Source organism: Oncorhynchus tshawytscha, linkage group LG03 (genome assembly GCF_018296145.1).
Source record: "Oncorhynchus tshawytscha isolate Ot180627B linkage group LG03, Otsh_v2.0, whole genome shotgun sequence".
NCBI classification, from domain to species: Eukaryota; Metazoa; Chordata; class Actinopteri; order Salmoniformes; family Salmonidae; genus Oncorhynchus; species Oncorhynchus tshawytscha.
Window position 1 is genome coordinate 81,337,763 of NC_056431.1, and position 26,779 is coordinate 81,364,541.

Sequence of the window (26,779 nt, forward strand, 5' to 3'; positions counted from 1 at the left end):
GTGTTTAGTTATTTTGAAGGGACAGCCAATTTACACTGTTATACAAGCTGTACACTCACTACTTTACATTGTAGCAAAGTGTCATTTCTTCAGTGTTGTCACATGAAAAGATATACTCAAATATTGACAAAAATGTGAGGGGTGTAGTCACTTTTGTGATATACTGTACATACAGTTGGGGTCGGAGGTTTCCATAGACTTAGGTTGGAGTCATTAAAACTCATTTTTCAACCACTCCACAAATTTCTTGTTAACAAACTATAGTTTTGGAAAGTCAGTTAGGACATCTACTTTGCATGACACAAGTAATTTTTCCAACAATTGTTTAGACAGATTATTTCACTTATTCACTGTATCACAATTCCAGTGGGTCAGAAGTTTACATACACTAAGTTGACTGTGCCTTTAAACAGCTTGGAAAATTCCTGAAAATGTCATGGCTTTAGAAGCTTAGGCTAATTAGGCTAATTGACATCATTTGAGTCAATTGGAGGTGTACCTGTGGATGTATTTCAAGGCCTACCATCAAATTCAGTGCCTCTTTGCTTGACATCATGGGAAAATCAAAAGAAATCAGCCAAGACCTCCACAAGTCTGGTTCATCCTTGGGAACAATTTCCAAATGCCCGAAGGTACCACGTTCATCTTTACAAACAATAGTGCGCAAGTATAAACACCAAGGGACCACACAGCCGTCATTGCGCTCAGGAAGGAGACGCATTCTGTCTCCTAGAGATGAAAGTACCTTGGTGAGAAAAGTAGAAATCGATCCCAGAACAACATCAAGGGACCTTGTAAAGATGCTGGAGGAAACAGGTACAAAAGTATCTATATCCACAGTAAAACGACTCCTATATCGAAATAACCTGAAAGGCCGCTCAGCAAGGAAGAAGCCACAGCTCCAAAACTGCCATAAAAAAGCCAGACTACGGTTTGCAACTGCACATGGGGACAAAGATCGTACTTTTAGGAGAAATGTCCTCTGGACTGATAAAACAAAAATAGAACTGTTTCGGCTTGCAAGCCGAAGAACACCCTCCGAACCGTGAAGCACGGGGGTGGCAGCATCATGTTGTGGGGGTGCTGTGCTGCAGGATGGACCGGTGCACTTCACAAAATAGATGGTATCATGAGGTAGGAAAATGATGTGGATATATTAAAGCAACATCTCAAGACATCAGTCAGGAAGTTAAAGCGTGGTTGCAAATAGGTCTTCCAAATGGACAATGACCCCAAGCATAGTTCCAAAGTTGTGGCAAAAAGGCTTAAGGAAAACAAAGTCAAGGTATTGGAGTGGCCATCACAAAGCCCTGATCTCAATCCTATAGAACATTTGGGGGCAGAACTGAAAAAGCGTGTGCGAGCAAGGAGGCCTACAAACCTGCCTCAGTTACACCAGCTCTGTCAGGAGGAATGGGCCAAAATTCACCCAACTTATTGTGGGAACCTTGTGGAAGGCCACCTGTCACATTTTACCCAAGTTCAACAATTTAAAGGCAATGCTACCAAATACTAATTGAGTGTATGTAAACTTCTGACCAACTGGGAATGTGATGAAATAAAATCTGAAATAAATCCTTCTCTATACTATTATTCTGACATGTCACATTCTTAAAATAAAGTGGTGATCCTAACTGACCTAAGACAGGGAACTTTAACTAGGAATAAATGTCAGGAATTGTGAAACCGAGTAAAATGTATTTGGCTAAGGTCTATGTAAACTTCCGACTTCAACTGTGTATAAACTCAGCAAAAAAAGAAACGTCCTCTCACTGTCAACTGCGTTTATTTTCAGAATGTGTAAATATTTGTATGAACATAACATGATTCAACAACTGAGAAATAAACTGAAAAAGTTCCACAGACATGCGACTAACAGTAATGGAATAATGTGTCCCTGGACAAAGGGAGGGGGGTCAAAATCAAAAGTAACAGTCAGTATCTGGTGTGACCACCAGCTGCATTAAGTACTGCAGTGCATCTCCTCTTCATGGACTGCACCAGCTTTGCAAGTTCTTGCTGTGAGATGTTAACCCGCTCTTCCACCAAGGCACCTGCACACCTGCAAGTTCCTGGACATTTCTGGGGGGAATGGCCCTATCCCTCACCCTCCGATTCAACAGGTCCCAAACGTGCTCAATAGGATTGCGATCCGGGCTCTTCGCTGGCCATGGCAGAACACTGACATTCCTGTCTTGCATTATCAGGATGAGCTTGCAGGAAGGGTACCACAAGAGGGAGGAGGATGTCTTCCCGGTAACGCACAGCGTTGAGATTGCCTGCAATGACAACAAGCTCAGTCCGATGATGCTGTGACACACCACCCCAGACCATGACGGATCCTCCACATCGATTCCGCTCCAGAGTACAGGCCTCAGTGTAACGCTCATTCACTCGACGATAAACGCGAATCTGACCATCACCCCTGGTGAGACAAAACCGCGACTCGTCAGTGAAGAGCACTTTTTGCCAGTCCTGTCTGGTCCAGCAACAGTGGGTTTGTATCCATAGGCGATGCTGTTGCCGGTGATGTCTGGTGAGGACCTGCCTTACAACAAGCCTTCAGTCCAGCCTCTCTCAGCCTATTGCGGACAGTCTGAGCACTGATGGAGGGATTGTACGTTCCTGCTGTGACTCGGCAGTTGTTGTTGCCATCCTGTACCTGTCCCGCAGGTGTGATGTTCAGAATTACCGATCCTGTGCAGGTGTTGTTACACCTGGTCTGCCACTGTGAGGACAATCAGCTGTCCTTCTTGTCTCCCTGTAGTGCTGTCTTAGGTGTCTCACAGTACGGACATTGCAATTTACTGCCCTGGCCACATCTGCATCCTCATGCCTCATTGCAGCATGCCTAAGGCACGTTCACTCAGATGAGCAGGGACCCTAGGGATCTTTCTTTTTGTGTTTTTCAGAGTCAGTAGAAAGGCCTCTTTAGTGTCCTAAGTTTTCATAACTGTGACCTTAATTGTCTACCGTCTGTAAGCTGTTAGTGCCTTAACGACCGTTCCACAGGTGCATGTTCATTATTTGTTTATGGTTCATTGAACAAGCATGGGAAACAGTGTTTAAACCCTTTACAATGAAGATCTGGGAAATTATTTGGATTTTTACTAATTATCTTTGAAAGACAGGGTCCTGAAAAAGGGCCGTTTCTTTTTTTTTGGGCTTATAAATAAATTTGACAAAATATATATACAAAAATGCAATTTTTGAATGTGGGGGGTGGTGAAATGTCTCCGCCATCCCCAGTGAAAGTTGCACCCTGCAACAAACTATCATTTAATGGGTTCAATTAAGAAAACGGTTCAAAAAGAATTCTGATCGGGTGTCAAAATACAAGGCTAATCAAAAGCCTATAGGATTCGCCACGCTGATCCTCATCACAAGGGCCCCTCAGGGGTGCGTGCTCAGTTCCCTCCTGTACTCCCTGTTCACTCATGACTGCACGGCCAGGCACGACTCCCCCACCTTCATTAAGTTTGCCGATGACGCAACAGTGGTAGGCCTGATCACCGACAACGATGAGGCAGCCTATAGGGAGGTCAGAGACCTGGCCGGGTGGTGCCAGGACAAAAACTTCTCCCTCAATGTGATCAAGACAAAGGAGATGATTGTGGACAACAGAGAAAAGAGGACCGAGCACACACCCATTCTCATCGACAGGGCTGCAGTGGAGCAGGTTGAGAGCTTCAAGTTCCTTGGTGTCCACATCACCAACAAACTAACATGGTCCAAGCACACCAAGACAGTTGTGAAGAGGGCACGACAAAACCTATTCCCCCTCAGGAGACTGAAAAGATTTGGCATGGGTCCTCAGATCCTAAAAAGGTTCTACAGCTGCACTATCAAGAGCATCCTGACTGGTTGCATCACTGCCTGGTATAGCAACTGCTTGGCCTCCGACCACAAGACACTACAAAGGGTTCAGAACGGCCCAGTACATCACTGGGGCCAAGCTTCCTGCCATCCAGGACCTCTATACCAGGTGGTGTCAGAGGAAGGCCCTAAAAATTGTCAGACTCCAGCCACCCTAGTTATAGACTGTTCTCTCTGCTACCGCAAGGCAAGCGTACCGGAGCGTCAAGTCTAGGTCCAAGAGGCTCCTAAACAGCTTCAACCCCAAGCCATAAGACTCCTGAAAACCTAATCAAATGGCTTCCCAGACTATTTGCATTGCCCCCCTATTTTACACCACTGCTACTCTCTGTTGTTATCATCTATGCATAGTCATTTTAATAACTCTACCTTCATGTACATATTACCTCAACTAACCGGCACATTGACTCTGTACCGGTACCCCTGGTATATAGCCTCGCTATTGCTATTTTACTGCTGCTCTTTAATTACTTGCTACTTTTATTATTTCTTATTCTTATCCATATTTTTTAAAACTACATTGTTGGTTAGGTGGTCGTAAGTAAGCATTTCACTGTAAGGTCTACCTACACCTGTTGTATTCGGCGCATGTGACTAATAAAATTAGATTTGAATACTTTTGATTTAAGAAAAGTAGTCCAATAGGATTGTGAGGTCATGACACAAAATCCTATTGGATTGTGAGGTCATGACACAAAATCCTATTGGGTTATGAGGTCATGACACAACACCCTATTGGATTTTGAGGTCATGACACAAAATCCTATTGGATTGTGAGATTCCTCTAGGATTCTATTGAAAAAAATCACAAATCTTACAAGATATCTTGTCACTACAGGGTGTCACTACAGACACCCTGTGTTCAATTCCAGGCTGTATCATAACCGGCTGTGATTGGGAGTCCCATCGGCAGCGCACAATTGCCCCAGCGTTGTCAGGGTTTGGCCGTTGTCGGCCGTCATTGTTGATAAGAATTTGTTATTATATTTAACCTTAACCTTTTATTTAACCATTTATTTAACCATAATTTAAATTTAAAAACAACAAATTATGTATTAAGGCTGTCACTACCTCACTCTTCAAACAAGGTGCAATGAAACGAGGAGCAAACTTCCTGAAGAGAAAATGTAGGAAATCTTGGAGGACTGTGGAAGTTAATAAAAGTGCACCCAACAACATTCATCAGGCCCAGAATGTTGATTCTATATGAGATCCTTGGGCCGTCCCTAAACATAACCCTAACCGTTTTAAATTATAACTACAGTCTTGGGACGTCCCAAGGAATCCGTTTAGACTTTTAATAATAATGGAGGAGGGTTTTATATATAATCGAAATGGCCTCCTATGGCCTCAGGTACCAATCATAATGGGATACGACACAAAGCATGTTGTTACATGAGTTAGTTGCAAAAGTCTGACCAATAGGAAGCTATATAGAAAAGTATAAAATCCTCTTTAATTTGCCAATCTGTAAAACCCTGATGAATTTCCACTGCGCCCAATAGTTGCTGAATTTCCTCTTCACAGGTGAGGTGAAAATACACAATGTATCTGGAAGAATTTGTTTCTAGGCGTACTGTCTGGTGCCTCCAAATAAAATGTCCAGGTCTCACAGAAAAATGCAAATGAGTGCCCTATCTAGTATTGCTTCAAAATGAATGATACACAGTGATGGAAAACTAATCTTTAGAATAATTCCCATAGATTTATAGGATAGTCTCGTTCTAATTATAGCTCATCGGATAGTCCACACATCCTTTCCGCAATATTTGCTTCACCTATAGTGATGCATTTCTGTACTGAGACTGTCCAATGGAAGGGCAGCAGCATAGCGGGGAGGCGAGGTGATTGGAGAATAGGTTGGGGGAGTCAGATAATGTTCACACGACAGACACGCAATGATTCAATGAAAATTACAGACATTTCTAGCTTCGTTGGTCGAATTCATGTGATATCTGCTGTTAACGCATGACAAATTGGGTAAGTTATATTTCTCTATGTAGCGACGCACCGCTGACAACGTAGCTAGTTGGATTTCCAACTGGGATTATTTTTTGTAACGAGCCAGGAGTGAACACCTTTACGGTTTTAACTAGGAGCCTGTTTTCTAGTTTCTCGACCTTGTCATTGGATGCTAACTTGATGGTAAGCTAATTTTACCTTTTTGAACCGGGAGTAACACTCGTCTCTGGATGTGGTTTTGGCTGACTAATATATCCTGGGCAGTATATCCTAGTTAGTATATCCTAGTTAGTATATCCTGGCTAGTACAGTATATCCTAGCAGTATATCCTAGTTAGTATATCCTGGCTAGTACAGTATATCCTAGCAGTATATCCTAGTTAGTATATCCTGGCTAGTACAGTATATCCTAGTACAGTATATCCTAGTACAGTATATCCTAGTTAGTATATCCTAGCAGTATATCCTGGCTAGTACAGTATATCCTAGCAGTATATCCTGGCTAGTACAGTATATCCTAGTTAGTATATCCTAGCAGTATATCCTGGCTAGTATAGTACATCCTAGCAGTATATCCTGGCTAGTACAGTATATCCTAGTTAGTATATCCTAGCAGTATATCCTGGCTAGTATAGTACATCCTAGTTAGTATATCCTAGTTAGTATATCCTAGCAGTATATCCTGGCTAGTATAGTACATCCTAGTAGCAGTATATCCTGGCTAGTATAGTACATCCTAGCAGTATATCCTAGTTAGTATATCCTAGCAGTATATCCTGGCTAGTATAGTACATCCTAGCAGTATATCCTAGTTAGCATTGGCTTGCTACGTTACCCAGCCAGCTACGTGTCAACATTTCGTGACGGTAGCCGGGCATGACACCGAACAGATTTGTTCGTTGTGCAAAGCTAGACATTATTATTAGCTGCTATATTACACAATTAAAACCGCAGAATATGTTATGTTGTTGAACCGTGACGTTGTCTGCCTGAGGGCAATACTGAAACCTATAAAACTTGGAAGTTGGAGCCAACCTTCATCAAGCTATAGCGCCAAAAAAGCAGCACACCCATTGCTAACGTTAATGTTACCTAACGGAGTCGTCGGTGAAATCAGCTGACTAGGTTGAGGTGCGCTGGTTGTTTGTCAGCCCTAGTAAACCTTAACGTTACATGTCCTGTTTAAAGGTGAATTGGCTCTGGAAGCCAAAACAGCCTAATACTCCCATCTTTAGAAACATAAATCCCTCTAACGTTACATTCATATCACATCAAAATCATTTAACAAATGCGAAATACACGCTTACTGTTTTAACCAATGATGTTTATAACCCCTGGACTGACAGGCGCGCTTTATTGAAGCCACTACGCAGCCATTTTGGTGGTACTCAATTGTAAAATAAATGATTTTGGAATCTATAGAAATGCATTAATGTCTGCATTAGTTTTGAAACGTTTATTCTATTACAGATACCGTAAAGCATACTTTTAAATTATATTATGTGAGCCAAACATGACAATTAAAAAGAGAAACAAATATACAAATGTTTTTTAAAATTATTTTGCTGGCCTCACTATAACTAAAAAATACTTAAATACATGTAATTTTGTCCTTGAAACATTTTAATTTCAATACTGTAGAATTCCATTCATTCCTATAGAGAACTGTTCCAACTAGGGAGAGCCAATATGGCTGACTGGTGGCTTCAAAGCCCCTTAAATTCCAATACATAGCTTCAGCAATCCAGGGTTTATATACGTCATTGGTTTTAACAGTTGCAGCAGACAGTTTTTTTTCAGCGATAACATGTTTGTGGTGTCTGTTTTGTTAACACACCGGTGTTCAGAGACGTAGATGGGTAATTAGCACAGGTAGTCCACGCCGTCTTCTGTCTTTTATGTAAACAAGCGCTGTAACATGGCCGTTTGGGAGCCCTAACCCTATAAAGGTGAGCATCAATTTAATTTTTATTTTATTTGTTCCTGTTCTCGCTGATAGGAATGAGAACTTGCTTCCAAAACCTTACCGCAAGCGATGTGTTAATTTAGTTAATTTACTTGATTTAACCTTTATTTAACTAGGCAAGTCAGTTAAGAACAAATTCTTATTTACAATGATGGCCTACACCGGCCAAACCTGGACGACGCTATTTATCTTGTTTTTAAAATGTAAATGTATTGTATAATTGTGAATGTTTTGTGCCTTTCGCCTCTATTGCAATAATAATAATAATGACAATAAGGACGTGTAGTTTGGGTTTTATTTATATATATTTATTTATCGCTACACGGAGCTTACTGGGTTGTGCATTTTTTATTTATTTTTTATTCCACCTTTATTTAACCAGGTAGGCTAGTTGAGAACAAGTTCTCATTTGCAACTGCGACCTGGCCAAGATAAAGCATAGCAGTGTGAACAGACAACACAGAGGTACACATGGAGTAAACAATTAACAAGTCAATAACACAGTAGAAAAAAAGAGTCTATATACATTGTGTGCAAAAGGCATGAGGAGGTAGGCGGATAATTACAATTTTGCAGATTAACACTGGAGTGATAAATTATCAGATGGTCATGTACAGGTAGAGATATTGGTGTGCAGAAAAGTAAATAAATATAAACAGTATGGGGATGAGGTAGGTAAAATTGGGTGGGCTATTTACCGATAGACTATGTACAGCTGCAGCGATCGGTTAGCTGCTCAGATAGCAGATGTTTGAAGTTGGTGAGGGAGATAAGTCTACTAGGTAAATCCAATCACTTTTTCACAGCACCACTTTTGATTTGAACAAATCCTTCACATACATATTTACTCATTGTAGAAGTGCTCAGAAAGTATATATTTTTAAAAATAAATAAAATCTGAACGCCAAAATATTCAACAGTTAAGTGTTGACCCATTTTGCATACCCTACCATACCATGAGACATCCATGTCTTCAGCACTGGAAAGGGTAAATGGTTGAGGTTCATTTAATTTAAAAGCTTACAAACAGGGTTGTCAAAATAGTTTTTTGAATTTCTGGGGGATTTTTTTTTTTTAACCTTTTAACAGCGTCCCACCTCAACAACAGCCAGTGAAATTGCAGGGCGCCAAATTCAAAACAACAGAAATCCCATAATTAAAATTCCTCAAACATACAAGAATTATCCACCATTGTAAAAAGAAATCCAACCACAGTGTCCAATTTCAAAAAGGCTTTACTGCGAAAGCACACCAAACGATTATGTTGGGTCAGTACCTAGTCACAGGAAAAACACAGCCATTTTTCCAGCCAAAGAGAGGAGTCACAAAAAGCAGAAATATAGAAAATTAATCACTAACCTTTGATCTTCATCAGATGGCACTCATAGGACTTCATGTTATACAATACATGTATGTTTTTGATAAAGTTCATATTTATATCCAAAAATCTGTTTACATTAGCATGTTATGGTCAGAAATGCATTGTCTCAAACATCCGGTGAAAGTGCAGAGAGCCACATCAAATAACAGAAATATTCATCATAAACATTGATGAACGATACAAGTGTTAAGCATGGAATTATAGATAAACTTCTCCTTAATGCAACCGGTGAGTCAGATTTCAAACATGCTTTATGGCGAAAGCACACTTTGCGATTATGTTAGGTCAGCTCCAAGCCACAGAAACCCATACAGCCATATTCCAAACAAGGAGAGGTGTCACCAAAGTCAGAAATAGCATTAAAATGAATCACTTACATTTGATGATCTTCATCTGGTGGCACTCCCATCCTCCGGTTGTTTTTGTCATAAATAATATTTCAACCGGACAAAAGCTTCATCAATAGGAAAGGAGAAACAAGAAAGGTGCGTTCACAATCAGACGCATGGCCGATGAATGGAGATTTCCACTGGCCACTGATTGAAAGTGCTGTATCTCCCTAATTTTTCAGAGTAAAAGCCTGAAACAATGCCTAAAGACTGGTCACATGTTGAGGAAGCCATAGAGCTCGTGAACTGGGTCCTAAGTCTTTGTATGGTGGATAGGCTTTCAATGGAAAAACAGCCTTTCAAAATAATAATACTTCCTGGTTGGATTTTCCTCGGGTTTTCGCCTGCCATATCAGTTCTGTTATACTCACAGACATTATTTTAACAGTTTTGGAAACTTTAGTGTTTTCTAACTAAATCTACTATATATATATATATATATATATCTCTTCTGGGCCTGAGTAGCGGGTAGTTTAATTTGGGTACACTTTTCATCCAAAATTCCGATTGCTGACCCCTACACTAGTGAAGTTAACGTCTATCTGAAAACCGGTAAACCCAAGTTTATTATTTTGTAGCTTAGACACTAATTAATTTATATCATCTAAGGTTTTTGTGCTGTGCCCGCCATCAGTTGAGTCACAACATGCTCTTGAATATAGGGTGGGTGTCATGTTTTGGTGATAAATGTACTAAAATGGGAATGACATTTAAATGTTCAAATGCTACCACAAAGATGGAGGTCCACACATCAGGATGTTGACTTGAATGGAAATATGTTTTACATTTTACTGTTAATCCTCCATAGGAAACCTATTAAAAAAAATAAAAAATAAATGTGTGTGTGAAAAACATTGTTTGCATCTATGAGCTAGCTAGCTTTTTTTAATGACCAGCACTGTAGGTGCGCCAGACCACTTTACCATTTATCATAGCATACGTGTCGGTTTAATCGTTGTGACAGTGTAATCAATGTGGTAAAAAATAATGACCTCATTAAATTATGTGACGTGCAGTCATATTCAGGTCCTGATTGGTCAACAAGCTTATTTAAACATTTTTGCCACGTAAAGGCCCAAACGGCGTTCCATAGAAATCTTGGTTGAGAATGAAACAAATGAACGAAACAGCACAGCAAGTGAAAGAAATAGGTTTTGATTTTGTTTTTCTGGTAATGGAGATGCAGAGATGAGATGCAGTGCCTTAGATTGGTGTGTGTGTGTTAACTATTAACTGTGCTAGAATGCTTAAAAGGCCGCTAAAATGTTAAATATCGGTTTTCGGTATCGGGTTTTTGGCAAGGAAAATATTGGATCGTGGTATCGCCCAGAAATGTCATATCGGTGCATCACTTATCTATGACAAGGACATCCCGGCCGGCCAAACCCTCCCCTAACCTGGACGCCGCTGGGCCAATTGAATGCTGTCTCATGGGTATCATGGCCGGCTGCGAGTCTGTAGTGACACCTTTAGCCCTGTGACGCAGTGCCTTAAGACCAGTGTGCTGCTTAGGATGCCCGAACCGGATTGACTTGACACAACGTGAAAAGGAAGCTGTACAAACTAAACGGAAACGACACAGGACGTTTTACTTTAAGGAGTTTGAGTCCTCCATGAAGCGTTCATCCACTTATACGGGGAAGAGTCTAGCTACATTTAAAGATATTAAACATTTCTAATTTTGTCAGTCATTTTCATTGCAAGTTAAAGCGTAATGTTAGCTGGCATGCTCGCTAGCTAAGGATACGTGTATGATCAATTTAGAAAAGTATCTGGTTAAGCATAATGTAATAATTATAAAATATTTACTTTTTTTCTGGATGCTTTCTCTTTTTGATATTGCTACTATGAAAATTTGCAAGTAAACATTTCACTGTACCTTTTGCACTTTTTTATATTTTTGTATTTATTAAAGATCCCTTTTAGCGGTTGCCAAGGCAGCAGCTACTCTTCCTGGTGTCCAAACACATTAAGGCACTTGCATATAAAACAGTACAACATATAACATTATTACACCACTACATATGTATAATACAGTTACTAATACAATGTTAGTGCTTGTGCGCGTAAACGTGTCGGTACCTTTTTGTGTGTGTCTCTTCACAGACACACATAATCTGATTCTACTGTTGCATCAGTTACCTGATGTGGAATAGAGATCCATGTAGTCATGGCTCTATGTAGTACTGTGCACCTCCCTAGTCTGTTCTGGACTTGGGGATTGTGAAGAGACCTCTAGTAGCATGTCTTGTGGGGTATGCATGGTTGTCTGAGCTGTGTGCTATTAGTTTAAACAGACAGCTCGGTGCATTCAGCATGTCAACTTCTTACAAAAACAAGTAGTGATGCCGTTAATCTCCCGCTTTGAGCCATGAGAGATTAACTTTGCATATAATTGTTAGCTACCCATTTACTTTTAAGGGCCAGCCGTGCTGCCCTGTTCTGAGCCAATTGTAATTTTCCTGTGCCTCTTTGTGGCACCTGACCACACAACTGAACAGTAGTCCAGGTGCGACAAAACTAGGGCCTGTAGGACCTGCCTTGTTGATAGTGTTGTTAAGAAGGCAGAGCAGCGCTTTATTATGGACAGACTTCTCCCCATCCTAGCTACTGTTGTATCAATGTTTTGACCATGACAGTTTACAATCCAGGGTTACTCCAAACAGTTTAGTCACCTCAACTTTCTGAATTTCCACATTACTCATTACAAGATTTAGTTGAGGTTTAGTGAATGATTTGTCCCAAGACCAACTTATTCCTTAATTCTGAAACTAACTGCAACTGTTTTAAGTGATGCATTTATTTCAGTCAATGTAGTAGCTGACGTGTACAGTGTTGAGTCATCTGCATACAAAGACATTCTTTACTCAAAGCCAGTGGCGTGTCATTAGTAAAGATTGAAAAAAAGCTAGGGGCCTAGACGGCTGCCCTGGGGAATTCCTGATTCTTCCTGGATTATGTTGGCTAGGCTTCCATTAAATAACAGGTTTTGTGTTCTGTTAGACAGGTAACTCTTTATCCACAATATAGCAGGGGGTGTAAAGCCATAACACAAGTTTTTCCAGCAGCAGACTGATCAATAATGTCAAAAGCCGCATGGAAATCTAACACAACAGCCCCCACTATCTTTTTATCATACATTTCTCTAAGCCAATCATCAGTCATTTGTGTCAGTGCTGTGCTTGTTGAATGTCCTTCCCTATAAGCGTGCTGAAAGTCTTGTCAATTTGTTTACTGTGAAATAGCATTGTATCTGGTCAAATAAACTTTGAGAAAAAAATTTGAGCCAGTAAAGGGGGCTTTACTATTCTTAGGTAGTGGAATGACTTTTGCTTCCCTCTGGGTCTGAGGGGCACACACTTTCTAGTAGGCTTGTGGCAATATCGTCTGCTATATCGCAATATCGCAATATCGTCTGCTATTATCCTCAATAATTTTCCATGTTGTCAGACCCCAGTGTCTTGCTGTTGATTGACAAATCATTTTTCACCTTCACACTCACTTTAAGAAACTAAAAATTACAATCATTAAAGTAGTTGGCAATATCAGTCGGTTTTGTGACAAATTTGTCCTCTGATTCAATGAATGATGGAGCTGAGTTTGCCCTTTTCCCAAAAATGTTTGAGTTGCTCCATTATTTGTCATTTATCTTTTGTTTTCATAGTATGGGTTCTTATTTTTATTCAGTTTAGTCACATGATTTCTCAATTTGCAGTACTTTTGCCAATCGGTTGTGCAGCCAGACCTATTCGCCATTTCCTTTTGCCTCATCCCTCTCAATCCTACAATTTTTAAATTCCTCATCAATCCATGGGGATGTAACTTTTTTTGTTGTAATTTTCTATATTTTTAAAAACCTTTTTCTCCCCAATGTTGTGGTATCCCATCGCTGCAACTCCCGTATGGACTCGGGAGAGGCGAAGGTCGAGAGCCGCGTGTCCTCAAACACAACCCGTCCATGCAGCACTGCTTCTTGACACAATGCCTGCTTAACGCGGAAGCCAGCCGCACCAATGTCGGAGGAAACACTGTACAGCTGGTGACCGTGTCAGCGTGCTTTGCGCCCGGCCGGCCACAGAAGTTGCAAGAGCGCAATGGGACAAGAACATCCCTGCCGGCCAAACCCTCCCCTAACCCGTTCGACGCTGGGCCAATTAAAGCGCTGCCCAATGGGTCTCCCGGGCGCGGCCGGCTGCGACAGAGCCCCGACTCAAACCAGGATCTCTAGTGGCACAGCTAGCGCTGCAATGCAGTGCCTTTGACCACTGTGCCACTCGGAAGGCAGCCATTTTCTTAATGGGTGCATGCTTATTAGCGACTGGAATAAGCAAATTCATAAATGTGTCAAGTGCAGCGTGCGTCTGTTTTCCTCTTATTACACATCACGGACCAACATATGAATCACTACAAAACTTCTTGTATGACCTCTTATACACTTTAGGCCCAGCCTTTGGAACTTTGGTTTTCCTAGATATGGCTACTATATTGTGATCACTACAACCTATGCATCTGGATACTGCTTTAAAGCAGATTTATGCAGCATTAGTAAAGGTGTGATCAATTAATGTTGATGATTTAATTCCTGTGCTGTTTGTAACTACCCTGGTAGGTTGACTGATATCCTGAACCAGGTTGCAGGCACTGGTTACAGTTAGAAGCTTTTTCCCGAGTGGACAGCTTGATGAAAGCCAGTCAATATTTAAATCCCCCAGAAAATATACCTCTGTTGATATCACATATATTATCAAGCATTTCACACATGTCATCCAGATTAGACGTCGACCGATTAATCGGAATGGCCTATTAATTAGGGCCGGGTACTTTTGGGCGCCGATTTTTATTATAATTATTATATATTTTTTTTACACCTTTTATTTAACTAGGCAAGTCAGTTAAGAACATTCTTATTTTCAATGACGGCCTAGGAACAGTGGGTTAACTGCCTCGTTCAGGGGCAGAAAGACAATTTTCACCTTGTCAGCTTGGGGGATCCAATCATGCAACCTTACAGTTAACTAGTCCAACCTCTCTCTCTTTGCACTCCACAAGGAGACTGCCTGTTATGCAAATGCAGTAAGCTAAGGTAAGTTGCTAGCTAGCATTAAACTTATCTTATAAATAACAATCAATCATAATCACTAGTTAACTACACATGGTTGATAATATCATCTAGCATGTCCTGTGTTGCATATAATCTGACTGCGCATACAAGTATCTGACTGAGCGGTGGTAGGCAGAAGCAGGCGCGTAAACATTCATTCAAACAGCACTTTCGTGCGTTTTGCCAGCAGCTCTTCGTTGTGCGTCAAGCATTGCGCTGTTTATGACTTCAAACCTATCAACTCCCGAGATGAGGCTGGTGTGACCGAAGTGAAATGGCTGTCTAGTTAGCGCGTGCTACTAGTGTTTCAAACTTCACTCGCTCTGAGCCTTGGGGTGATTGCTTCCCTTGCTCTGCATGGGTAACGCTGCTTCGATGTGGTGGCTATTGTCGTTGTGTTGCTGGTTTGAGCCCAGGGAGGAGCGAGGAGAGTGACGGAAGCTATACTGTTACACTGGCAATACTAAAGTGCCTATAAGAACATCCAATAGTCAAAGGTTAATGAAATACAAATGGTATAGAGGGAAATAGTCCTATAATAACTACTACCTAAAACTTCTTACCTGGGAATATTGAAGACTCATGTTAAAAGGAACCACCAGCTTTCAAATGTTCTGAGCAAGGAACTGAAACATTAGCTTTCTTACATAGCACATATTGCACTTTTACGTTCTTCTCCAACACTTTGTTTTTGCATTATTTAAACCAAATTGAACATTTTTCATTATCTACTTGAGGCTAAATTGATTTTATTGATGTATTATATTAAGTTAAAATAAGTGTTAATTCAGTATTGTTGTACTTGTCATTATTACAAATATATATATATATTTTTTTAAATCAGCTGATTTAATCGGTATCGGCTTTTTTGGTCCTCCAATAATCGGTATCGGCGTTGAAAAATCATAATCGGTCGACCTCTAATCCAGATACTGACTGTTAGTACTTGCTAGTCTAGAGCAGCTTCCCACCAGAATGGGCTTTAGGTGAGGCAGATGAACCTGTAGCCATATTATTTCAACAGTATTTAACATGAGATCATCTCTAAGCTTTACAGGAATGTGGTTCTGAATATAAACTGCAACCCCTCCACCTTTGGTAGATGTTATAACTTTGTATTGCTACCACTGTATCATCAAAGGTATTATCTAAGTGAGTTTCAGGGATAGTCAGAATATGAATGTCTTCTGTTACAAGCAAGTAATTGACTTCATGGAGCTTGTTTCTTAGGCTACATATGTTAATATGGGCTATTTTTAGCACTTTATTGGGTTGCTTGATTGTTTTGAATGCTTTACTGGGAAGCTTATCAGAGGTAGACTTACTCATGTTATTTACATTTGGGCTGATAGTGCAGGGTGAGCTGCATAAAGTGGTCTTCCTACTAGGGCACACCGCCTCAGTGCGAACAGTATAACTCTGGTTCATAGGCACATGATTTCTGCATACAACAGCTGTAGGACAAACAGAGTTATTCAGGGCAGTTAGGAATGAAGACTTCTACAGTAGATGTACCCAAACATTCAAGGGCCATTTTCTCAAAAGTTACACGTTTATCAACTTTCAAATCAGAATTACTCTCCTATTGTTCCTAATCTTTGGAGTATGATATACCAGTTTTTTAGCTCTGAGTCGCTACTTTTATCCAATGTAAAAAGCACCATTTAATGTTGCTACATAAGCCCTAAAAGAGGTGGCGGGTGACAAACTCAGTAAAATTGTAGAAATTGTTGCATTTTTGTTCACTTGACTTGATTTCCACTAGATAACACAACCACACAGTCAAAACCTTGATATCCACTAGTTAACACAACCACACAGTCAAAACCTTGATATCAAAATCAAATCAAATCAAATTTTATTTGTCACATACACATGGTTAGCAGATGTTAATGCGAGTGTAGCGAAATGCTTGTGCTTCTAGTTCCGACAGTGCAGTAATAACCAACAAGTAATCTAACTAACAATTCCAAAACTACTGTCTTATACACAGTGTAAGGGGATAAAGAATATGTACATAAGGATATATGAATGAGTGATGGTACGGAGCAGCATAGGCAAGATACAGTAGATGGTATTGAGTACAGTATATACATATGAGATGAGTATGTAAACAAAGTGGCATAGTTAGTGGCTAGTGATACATGTATTACATAAAGATGCAGTCGATGATATAGAGTACAGTATATACGTATGCATATGAGATGAATAATGTAGGGTAAGTAACATTATATAAGGTAGCATTGTTTTAAAGTGGTTAGTGATATATTTACATTTCCCATCAATTCCCATTATTAAAGTGGCTGGAGTTGAGTCAGTGTCAGTGTGTTGGCAGCAGCCATTCAATGTTAGTGGTGGCTGTTTAACAGTCTGATGGCCTTGAGATAGAAGCTGTTTTTCTGTCTCTCGGTCCCAGCTTTGATGCACCTGTACTGACCTTGCCTTCTGGATGATAGCGGGGTGAACAGGCAGTGGCTCGGGTGGTTGATGTCCTTGATGATCTTTATGGCCTTCCTGTAACATCGGGTGGTGTAGGTGTCCTGGAGGGCAGGTAGTTTGCCCCCGGTGATGCGTTGTGCAGACCTCACTACCCTCTGGAGAGCCTTACGGTTGAGGGCGGAGCAGTTGCCGTACCAGGCGGTGATACAGCCCGCCAGGATGCTCTCGATTGTGCATCTGTAGAAGTTTGTGAGTGCTTTTGGTGACAAGCCGAATTTCTTCAGCCTCCTGAGGTTGAAGAGGCGCTGCTGCGCCTTCTTCACGATAATGTCTATGTGAGTGGACCAATTCAGTTTGTCTGTGATGTGTATGCCGAGGAACTTAACTTGCTACCCTCTCCACTACTGTTCCATCGATGTGGATAGGGGGGTGTTCCCTCTGCTGTTTCCTGAAGTCCACAATCATCTCCTTAGTTTTGTTGACGTTGTGTGAGATTATTTTCCTGACACCACACTCCGAGGGCCCTCACCTCCTCCCTGTAGGCCGTCTCGTCGTTGTTGGTAATCAAGCCTACCACTGTTGTGTCGTCCGCAAACTTGATGATTGAGTTGGAGGCGTGCGTGGCCACGCAGTCGTGGGTGAACAGGGAGTACAGGAGAGGGCTCAGAACGCACCCTTGTGGGGCCCCAGTGTTGAGGATCAGCGGGGAGGAGATGTTGTTGCCTACCCTCACCACCTGGGGGTGGCCCGTCAGGAAGTCCAGTACCCAGTTGCACAGGGTGGGGTCGAGACCCAGGGTCTCGAGCTTGATGACGAGCTTGGAGGGTACTATGGTGTTGAATGCCGAGCTGTAGTCGATGAACAGCATTCTCACATAGGTATTCCTCTTGTCCAGATGGGTTAGGCCAGTGTGCAGTGTGGTTGAGATTGCATTGTCTGTGGACCTATTTGGGCGGTAAGCAAATTGGAGTGGGTCAAGGGTGTCAGGTAGGGTGGAGGTGATGTGGTCCTTGACTAGTCTCTCAAAGCACTTCATGATGACGGAAGTGAGTGCTACGGGGCGGTAGTCGTTTAGCTCAGTTACCTTAGCTTTCTTGGGAACAGGTTATCCACTAGTTAACACAACCACACAGTCAAAACCTTGATATCCACTAGTTAACACAACCACACAGTCAAAACCTTGATATCCACTAGTTAACACAACCACACAGTCAAAACCTTGATTTCCACTAGTTAACACAACCACACAGTCAAAACCTTGATTTCCATTAGATAACACATCCACACAGTCAAAACCTTGATTTCCATTAGATAACACATCCACACAGTCAAAACCTTGATTTCCATTAGATAACACATCCACACAGTCAAAACCTTGATTTCCATTAGATAACACATCCACACAGTCAAAACCTTGATTTCCATTAGATAACACATCCACACAGTCAAAACCTTGATTTCCATTAGATAACACATCCACACAGTCAAAACCTTGATTTCCATTAGATAACACATCCACACAGTCAAAACCTTGATTTCCATTAGATAACACATCCACACAGTCAAAACCTTGATTTCCATTAGATAACACATCCACACAGTCAAAACCTTGATTTCCATTAGATAACACATCCACACAGTCAAAACCTTGATTTCCATTAGATAACACAACCACACAGTCAAAACCTTGATTTCCATTAGATAACACATCCACACAGTCAAAACCTTGATTTCCATTAGATAACACATCCACACAGTCAAAACCTTGATTTCCATTAGATAACACATCCACACAGTCAAAACCTTGATTTCCATTAGATAACACATCCACACAGTCAAAACCTTGATTTCCATTAGATAACACATCCACACAGTCAAAACCTTGATTTCCACTAGATAACACATCCACACAGTCAAAACCGATTTCCCATTTTGACCACAGTTGCCACTCCGGTGGGAGAAATGAATAGGTGAAAATCACAGCCAATGCTATCAATACACTATTAATGCAGATATATTATGGACATTTTTGTGAAATTACAATTTAAAAAAAATCCTGTGTAGTACCATTTAAAAAAAAACATTTTAAGTAAATTTGTAGTGGTCTACCAGCTAAATTGCAGTCGTCTGAAGGGAAAGGTCCAGTCTATGATTTCTATAGTTGAAATGACACCCACCCTGTATTCAAGAGCATGTAATCTCAACTGATGAAACTGCAATATCTTTTTCAATAAATAATCTAGTTGGACAGCACTGTTTGTGCGTTTTTAAAAAATGATTCAAACCTCAACCAGTTATATTTTCCAGTGAAGAAGGGTATTCAAAATGGGTCTACTCAGAGCACCTTTTTATCTCCGTAATATGTTAGCATTCAAGTAAAAACAAAAGTCCTTTTCTGACCACTTCTTCCATCATGTATGGGAAGTTGTTTTGGGTTAAATCTAAAGTGATGCTGTCAAAAAGGGATTGAATTTAAATGGATTTACCTTACTGAAGTTATATCCCCCAGAGCTATGCAGAGTCCCAACAATACATCATGCCCTCCTGCACCATCTGCACCACCCGAGGGATACCTGCTCAGGGGATCAGGTTAACAGGTCCTCCTCTTTTAGGCCTAGATTGGATCTAAGGCTATTGTCATTTAGGATTTAAACTGCAGAAATGGGAGATTCCAAACTGACTGAATCCGTAAGAGGAAGCACTGAACAGGTTAATCACACAAGTCATGTGAAGGCTACTGAATGGACAGGGCCAGCTGAACATGTGCGTAGCATGCAGACAGAGGGAGCCTTGCTGAGTCCCACTGATCGAGACGGGCAGGAGGCCTGGCTGTCAGCTTTGTCACATCTGTGTGTTATAATCTACCTCCTATGGTGAGGATTGTACCCCTATTGAGACGCACTAGGGTTCTCTCTGGATTACACTGTCAAAGCAGCACTGAGGAAGAGCAACATGTCTCCTGATTTATTCTGTTGCATCAAAGTTTTCAGAAGCGTGTTACTCGCCTGGTCTTTCTGGATTCATGTGACGCAGTTTGGGACTAGTCGCTGGACAGACAGGCAGGCAGACAGCCTTCTGCGACGCATGTGATTCCCAGGGAAGTGGTTTTGGGATAAGTTATGTGGGTTTCATCCTTATACTCACCAGGGAAGGGCCTAAGGCTGTTTCCCAAATGACACCCTATTCCTTACATAGTGCACTAATTTTGACCAGGGTCCATAGGGAATAGAGTGCCATTTGGGAAGTTGCTTATTGGCAGTCCTCCATAGGAATGAGTAGAATCCTAAAGTATTTGATTTCCATGTAGTTTTGTCCTTAACATGGATTGAAGTCTTTTCCATTTACGTTTTAGCTCACATATCATGTAAAAGTATGCATTAGGTGTCTGTAATGGAATGAACGTGGCAAAAACCAATGTAGACAATAGATTAGGGATGAACAATATATTGGTAAGCATATCGGAATCGGCTGATATTAGCTAAAAATGCCAACAAAGGCATTGGCCCGATGTGTAGTTTAACACAGATGTGCTTAACCAATGTCAAAGCTGACATGCATACCTACCTGTATAACGTAGGTAGATGAGGTAATGACTCCACAAAAACTATAGCGCTACACGTGCAACACAGCGTTCCTAGCCCACAATGTCTGCTCTGGACTGAGCAGTCATTTGAAAGAGAATTTCAGCGAGACAAGTCAAAATCAATTAACGCCAAGATAATGGAATTCATTTCCCTTGACAATCATCCGTTCTCTGTCGTGGATGATGTTGGCTTCCACCGACTGGTCGAGCACCTCGAGCCCCGGTACACACTACCAAGTAGGCGCTATTTTTCAGATGTTGCCATACCGGAGTTACACAGTATTGTTGAAACGCACATCTATGAGCTACCTGTTATGGGTGTCACTGCTATTAGCTTCACGACTGACATTTGGACCAGCGATGTCAGGCTCATGAGCATGCTGAGTCTGGCAGCACAGTGGGTCCACGAGGATTTCGTACTGAGGAAAGCCGTATTGCATGCATTTCAATGGTATTTGAGAACATGTTTGAAACTTAACTTGAACACACTCCTAGTGCCATTCGAACAACTGACTTGAGAAATAAGCTCATCAACTGTGTCTGCAGCAGACGTGATACCCTCTGTCATGGCATTGAAACGCCTGCTCAACAAAACTGCCGACACAGACCGTGGGGTTAACTTGCAAAAGTACTCTACAAGAGGCTGTGAAAAAGCGATTTGGTGGCATTCTCTCTGAGCCTCTTTACTGTGTCGCCACCTTGCTCGATGCTATGTACAAGGACCGGTACTTCGATGCAGACAAACAGGGTTTATGTGCAATGTTAGACACAGCTGGACAAGATGGAAACGGACACAGTGGAAGAGAGGCCACGGAGCTGAAACCTTTCTGGTTGATAAAGAAACGACTGAACAAATGAACAACGATTCAGCAAGAAAGTGAAAGAAACAGGTTTTGATTTTGTTTGACTGGTAATGGGGACAACTTTTTGGTGTGTGTATGTTGTACTAGAAGGCTTAAAAGGCCGCAATTTTTATTGTTTTTTTTGGCAAGGAAAATATCGGGCTTGGCCAAAGATGTCATATTGGTGCATCCCTACAATACCATTTCTATATCTCTCACACACTCACTCTCCGTGCATTCAGAAAGTATTCAGACCCCTTGTTATATTACAGCCTTATTCATTATCTATACACTGTACCCCACAATGACAAAGCAAAAACAGGTTGTTAGAAATTGTGGCAAATTTTATTAAAAAAAATGTAAAACAGAAACCCAAGAACATCCATCAACTTGTTTTGGCTGTGTCATGGGGTATTGTGTCATGGATTGTTGAGGGGGATTACTTTTCAATTTTTTAAATCCATTTTAGAAAAAGGTTATAACACATTGTGGAAAAAGTAAATGGGAATCAATAATTTCCGAATGCACTGTATGTCCACTGTGACACACAGACCTGTCATGGTGGCTGTGCAGCAAGGTACATCACAGTGCAATAACAGTAGGTACTTGAGAGCTCCATGTCTATGTTTTATATGTCTAAACTGAGGCCTGTCCTGTTTACTGTACCAGTCACGACTCAGAGCCCAGAGTTGAACTGCTGCCAATTAGGAGATGATTCCAGGGGAGTGCTGGATTTGAGGCTTTGGCTGACTGGGGCAAGGCAGTTATGAATCTATTTTATTGTTTTAAAATTGTATAACCGTGTGCCCTCAGGCCCCTACTCCACCACTACCACATTTTTACAGTACAAAATCTATGTGTATGTGTGTGTCTACAGTGTGTATATTATTGTGTGTGTATACATGTGTATGTGTTGCTTCAGTCCCTGCTGTTCCATAAGGTATATTTTTATGTTTTTTAAATCTGATTTCTACTGCTTGCATCAGTTACCTGATGTGGAATAGAGTTCCATGTAGTACTGTGCGCCTCCCTAGTCTGTTCTGGACTTGGGGACTGTGAAGCATGTCTTGTGGGGTATGCATGGGTGTCTGAGCTGTGTGCCAGTAGTTCAAACAGACAGCTCAGTGCTTTCAACATGTCAATACCTCTCATAAATACAAGTAGTGATGAAGTCGCTCTCTCCTCCACATTGAGCCAGGATAGATTAACATGCATATTATTGTTCGCTCTGTTTACATCCAAGGGCCAGCACCGTGCTGCCCTGTTCTGAGCCAATTGCAATTTTCCTAAGTCCCTCTTTGTGGCACCTGACCACGCGACTGAACAGTAGATTTGACGAACTTATTCCTTGCCATCCATTCTGAGACTAACTGCAACTCTAAGTGTTGCAGTCATTTCAGTCACTGTACACGTCAGCTACTACAATGTTCAGTCATCCACCACATAAACACACTGGCTTTACGCAAAGCCGGTGGTGTGACATTAGTAAAGATTGAAAAAAGGGGCCTAGACAGCCGCCCTGGGGAATTCCTGATTTCTACCTGGATTATGTTGGGGCTGAGAGAGGGCCTGTGTCCCAAATGTAGGGTCCTATTTTTATTTTTTGCCTCATTCCGTTTTGTTCAGGGTAACTAACAGTTCACACTTTTGAAAAAAAGAAAGAATACTTTGTAGCTTTTCTAAATCCACAACAATGCTTAAACCACATCAGGAGGTCTGGGGGAAATCAAATAGCTTTTCATTTTTTAGATGTAGTGTTACCCTTTTAATTCAACTTCACACCAGCCAAACCTTTGTTTGGTTAGTGATGTGTCTAGCTCTCATGTGATTGCAGAGTTTGCAAAAGTAATGGCCACTGAATTTATGCAAATAATCATATCATTCTGCCAGGTAGGCATAGGCTACTTTGTAGTTAACATTTAATTGATTAGGTTTTTGGGAAAGCCTTTCCATCTACCAGAAGACAGTTTTAATTACATGAGCATCATGTACGCACACCCAGACAGGGCATTCCTGTTGCCTCTTCAGAAAGTTGAAGTAAAATACACTGCATTATGTTTGACAGTAAAGTTGGGATTCTGTTCGCGGTCTCCACAAAGCAGATTTTATATTGCCCTACAATTGGCACCGCTACTATTTTTAACCAGGGCCCATACGGCTAATAGTGCACCATATAGGGAATAGGGTGCCATTTGGGACAGAGCTAGGCTGTACAGCAGGTCTGGGCTCCCCGCTAGGCTGGGAATTCATGTCCAACTGAGGATGGAAGCATCAGGGATTTGCTTTAGATTCCTTAGCATTCATTTCAAATCAAATCAAATGTATTTATATAGCCCTTCGTACATCAGCTGATATCTCAAAGTGCTGTACAGAAACTCAGCCTAAAACCCCAAACCGCAAGCAATGCAGGTGTAGAAGCACGGTGGCTAGGAAAAACTCCCTAGAAAGGCCAAAACATAGCCTGGTTCCTCTCTAGGTTTCTTCCTATGTGGGGTGGCCAGTCCTCTTCTGGCTGTGCCGGGTGGAGATTATAACAGAACATGGCCAAGATGTTCAAATGTTCATAAATGACCAGCATGGTCCAATAATAATGAGGCAGAACAGTTGAAACTGGAGCAGCAGCACGGTCAGGTGGACTGGGGACAGCAAGGAGTCATGTCAGGTAGTCCTGAGGCATGGTCCTAGGGCTCAGTCAGGTCCTCCGAGAGAGAGAAAGAAAGAGAGAATTAAATTCACACAGGACACCGAATAGGACAGGAGAAGTACTCCAGATATAACAAACTGACCCTAGCCCCCCCGACACAAACTACTGCAGCATAAATACTGGAGGCTGAGACAGGAGGGGTTTCAGAGCAGCAATCATTCCAGAGTTGCTGTTATCATTTCTCTGTAGTCTTAAAGGGTCAGCCTGACCCACTGCTGTGATGGACGAAGCCAAAAATATTTTCCAGTCGGTCTGCGTTAATTACACGCATATCATTAATGTTAGCTCTCCGTGTATATTTAAGGGCCAGCCATGCTGCCCTGTTCTGAGCCAGCCGCGCTGCCCTGTTCTGAGCCAGCCGCGCTGCCCTGTTCTGAGCCAGCCGCGCTGCCCTGTTCTGAGCCAGCCGCGCTGCCCTGTTCTGAGCCAGCCGCGCTGCCCTGTTCTGAGCCAGCCGCGCTGCCCTGTTCTGAGCCAGCCGCGCTGCCCTGTTCTGAGCCAGCCGCGCTGCCCTGTTCTGAGCCAGCCGCGCTGCTCTGTTCTGAGCCAGCCGCGCTGCCCTGTTCTGAGCCAACTGAAATTTTCCCAAGTCCCTCTTTGTGGCAACTGACTACACTACTGAACAGTAGCCCTAACCCATCTGGACAAGAGGAATACCTATGTGAGAATGCTGTTCATCGATACAGCTCGGCATTCAACACCATAGTACCCTCCAAGCTCGTCATCAAGCTCGAGACCCTGGGTCTCGACCCCGCCCTGTGCAACTGGGTACTGGACTTCCTGACGGGCCGCCCCCAGGTGGTGAGGGTAGGCAACAACCTCTCCACCCCGCTGATCCTCAACACTGGGGCCCCACAAGGGTGCATTTTGAGCCCTCTCCTGTACTCCCTGTTCACCCACGACTGCGTGTCCACGCACGCCTCCAACTCAATCATCAAGTTTGCGGACGACACAACAGTGGTAGGCTTGATTACCAACAACGACGAGACGGCCTACAGGGAGGAGGTGAGGGCCCTCGGAGTGTGGTGTCAGGAAAATAACCTCACACTCAACGTCAACAAAACTAAGGAGATGATTGTGGACTTCAGGAAACAGCAGAGGGAACACCCCCCTATCCACATCGATGGAACAGTAGTGGAGAGGGTAGCAAATTTTAAGTTCCTCGGCATACACATCACAGACAAACTGAATTGGTCCACTCACACAGACAGCATCGTGAAGAAGGCGCAGCAGCGCCTCTTCAACCTCAGGAGGCTGAAGAAATTCGGCTTGTCACCAAAAGCACTCACAAACTTCTACAGATGCACAATCGAGAGCATCCTGGCGGGATGCATCACCGCCTGGTACGGCAACTGCTCCGCCCACAACTGTAAGGCTCTCCAGAGGGTAGTGAGGTCTGCACAACGCATCACCGGGGGCAAACTACCTGCCCTCCAGGACACCTACACCACCCGATGTTACAGGAAGGCCATAAAGATCATCAAGGACAACAACCACCCAAGCCACTGCCTGTTCACCCCGCTATCATCCAGAAGGCGAGGTCAGTACAGGTGCATCAAAGCTGGGACCGAGAGACTGAAAAACAGCTTCTATCTCAAGGCCATCAGACTGTTAAACAGCCACCACTAACATTGAGTGGCTGCTGCCAACACACTGACACTGACTCAACTCCAGCCACTTTAATAATGGGAATTGATGGGAAATGATGTAAAATATATCACTAGCCACTTTAAACAATGCTACCTAATATAATGTTACATACCCTACATTATTCATCTCATATGCATACGTATATACTGTACTCTATATCATCTACTGCATCCTTATGTAATACATGTATCACTAGCCACTTTAACTATCCCACTTTGTTTACATACTCATCTCATATGTATATACTGTACTCGATACCATCTACTGTATCTTGCCTATGCTGCTCTGTACCATCACTCATTCATATATCTTTATGTACATATTATTTATCCCCTTACACTGTGTATAAGACAGTCGTTTTGGAATTGTTAGTTAGATTACTTGTTGGTTATTACTGCATTGTCGGAACTAGAAGCACAAGCATTTCGCTACACTCGCATTAACATCTGCTAACCATGTGTATGTGACAAATAAAATTTGATTTGATTTTGATTTGACAGAACTAGGGCCTGTAGGACCTGACTACACTACTGAACAGTAGCCCAGGTGGGACAGAACTAGGGCCTGTAGGACCTGACTACACTACTGAACAGTAGCCCAGGTGGGACAGAACTAGGGCCTGTAGGACCTGACTACACTACTGAACAGTAGCCCAGGTGGGACAGAACTAGGGCCTGTAACCTGACTACACTACTGAACAGTAGCCCAGGTGGGACAGAACTAGGGCCTGTAGGACCTGACTACACTACTGAACAGTAGCCCAGGTGGGACAGAACTAGGGCCTGTAGGACCTGACTACACTACTGAACAGTAGCCCAGGTGGGACAGAACTAGGGCCTGTAGGACCTGACTACACTACTGAACAGTAGCCCAGGTGGGACAGAAC

General features: G+C 42.2%; 1 protein-coding gene across 1 annotated transcript in view; it reads left to right on the forward strand.

Annotated features, from left to right (window-relative positions):
• Window positions 1-5,744: 5,744 nt before the first annotated feature.
• Window positions 5,745-26,779, forward strand: part of LOC112243553 (protein FAM126B-like) — a 202,560-nt gene continuing 181,525 nt past the window's right edge. The window contains exon 1 of the mRNA XM_042320080.1: window positions 5,745-5,856. The gene's annotated coding sequence lies outside the window, so the exon portion shown is untranslated. The remainder of the gene's footprint in view (window positions 5,857-26,779) is intronic.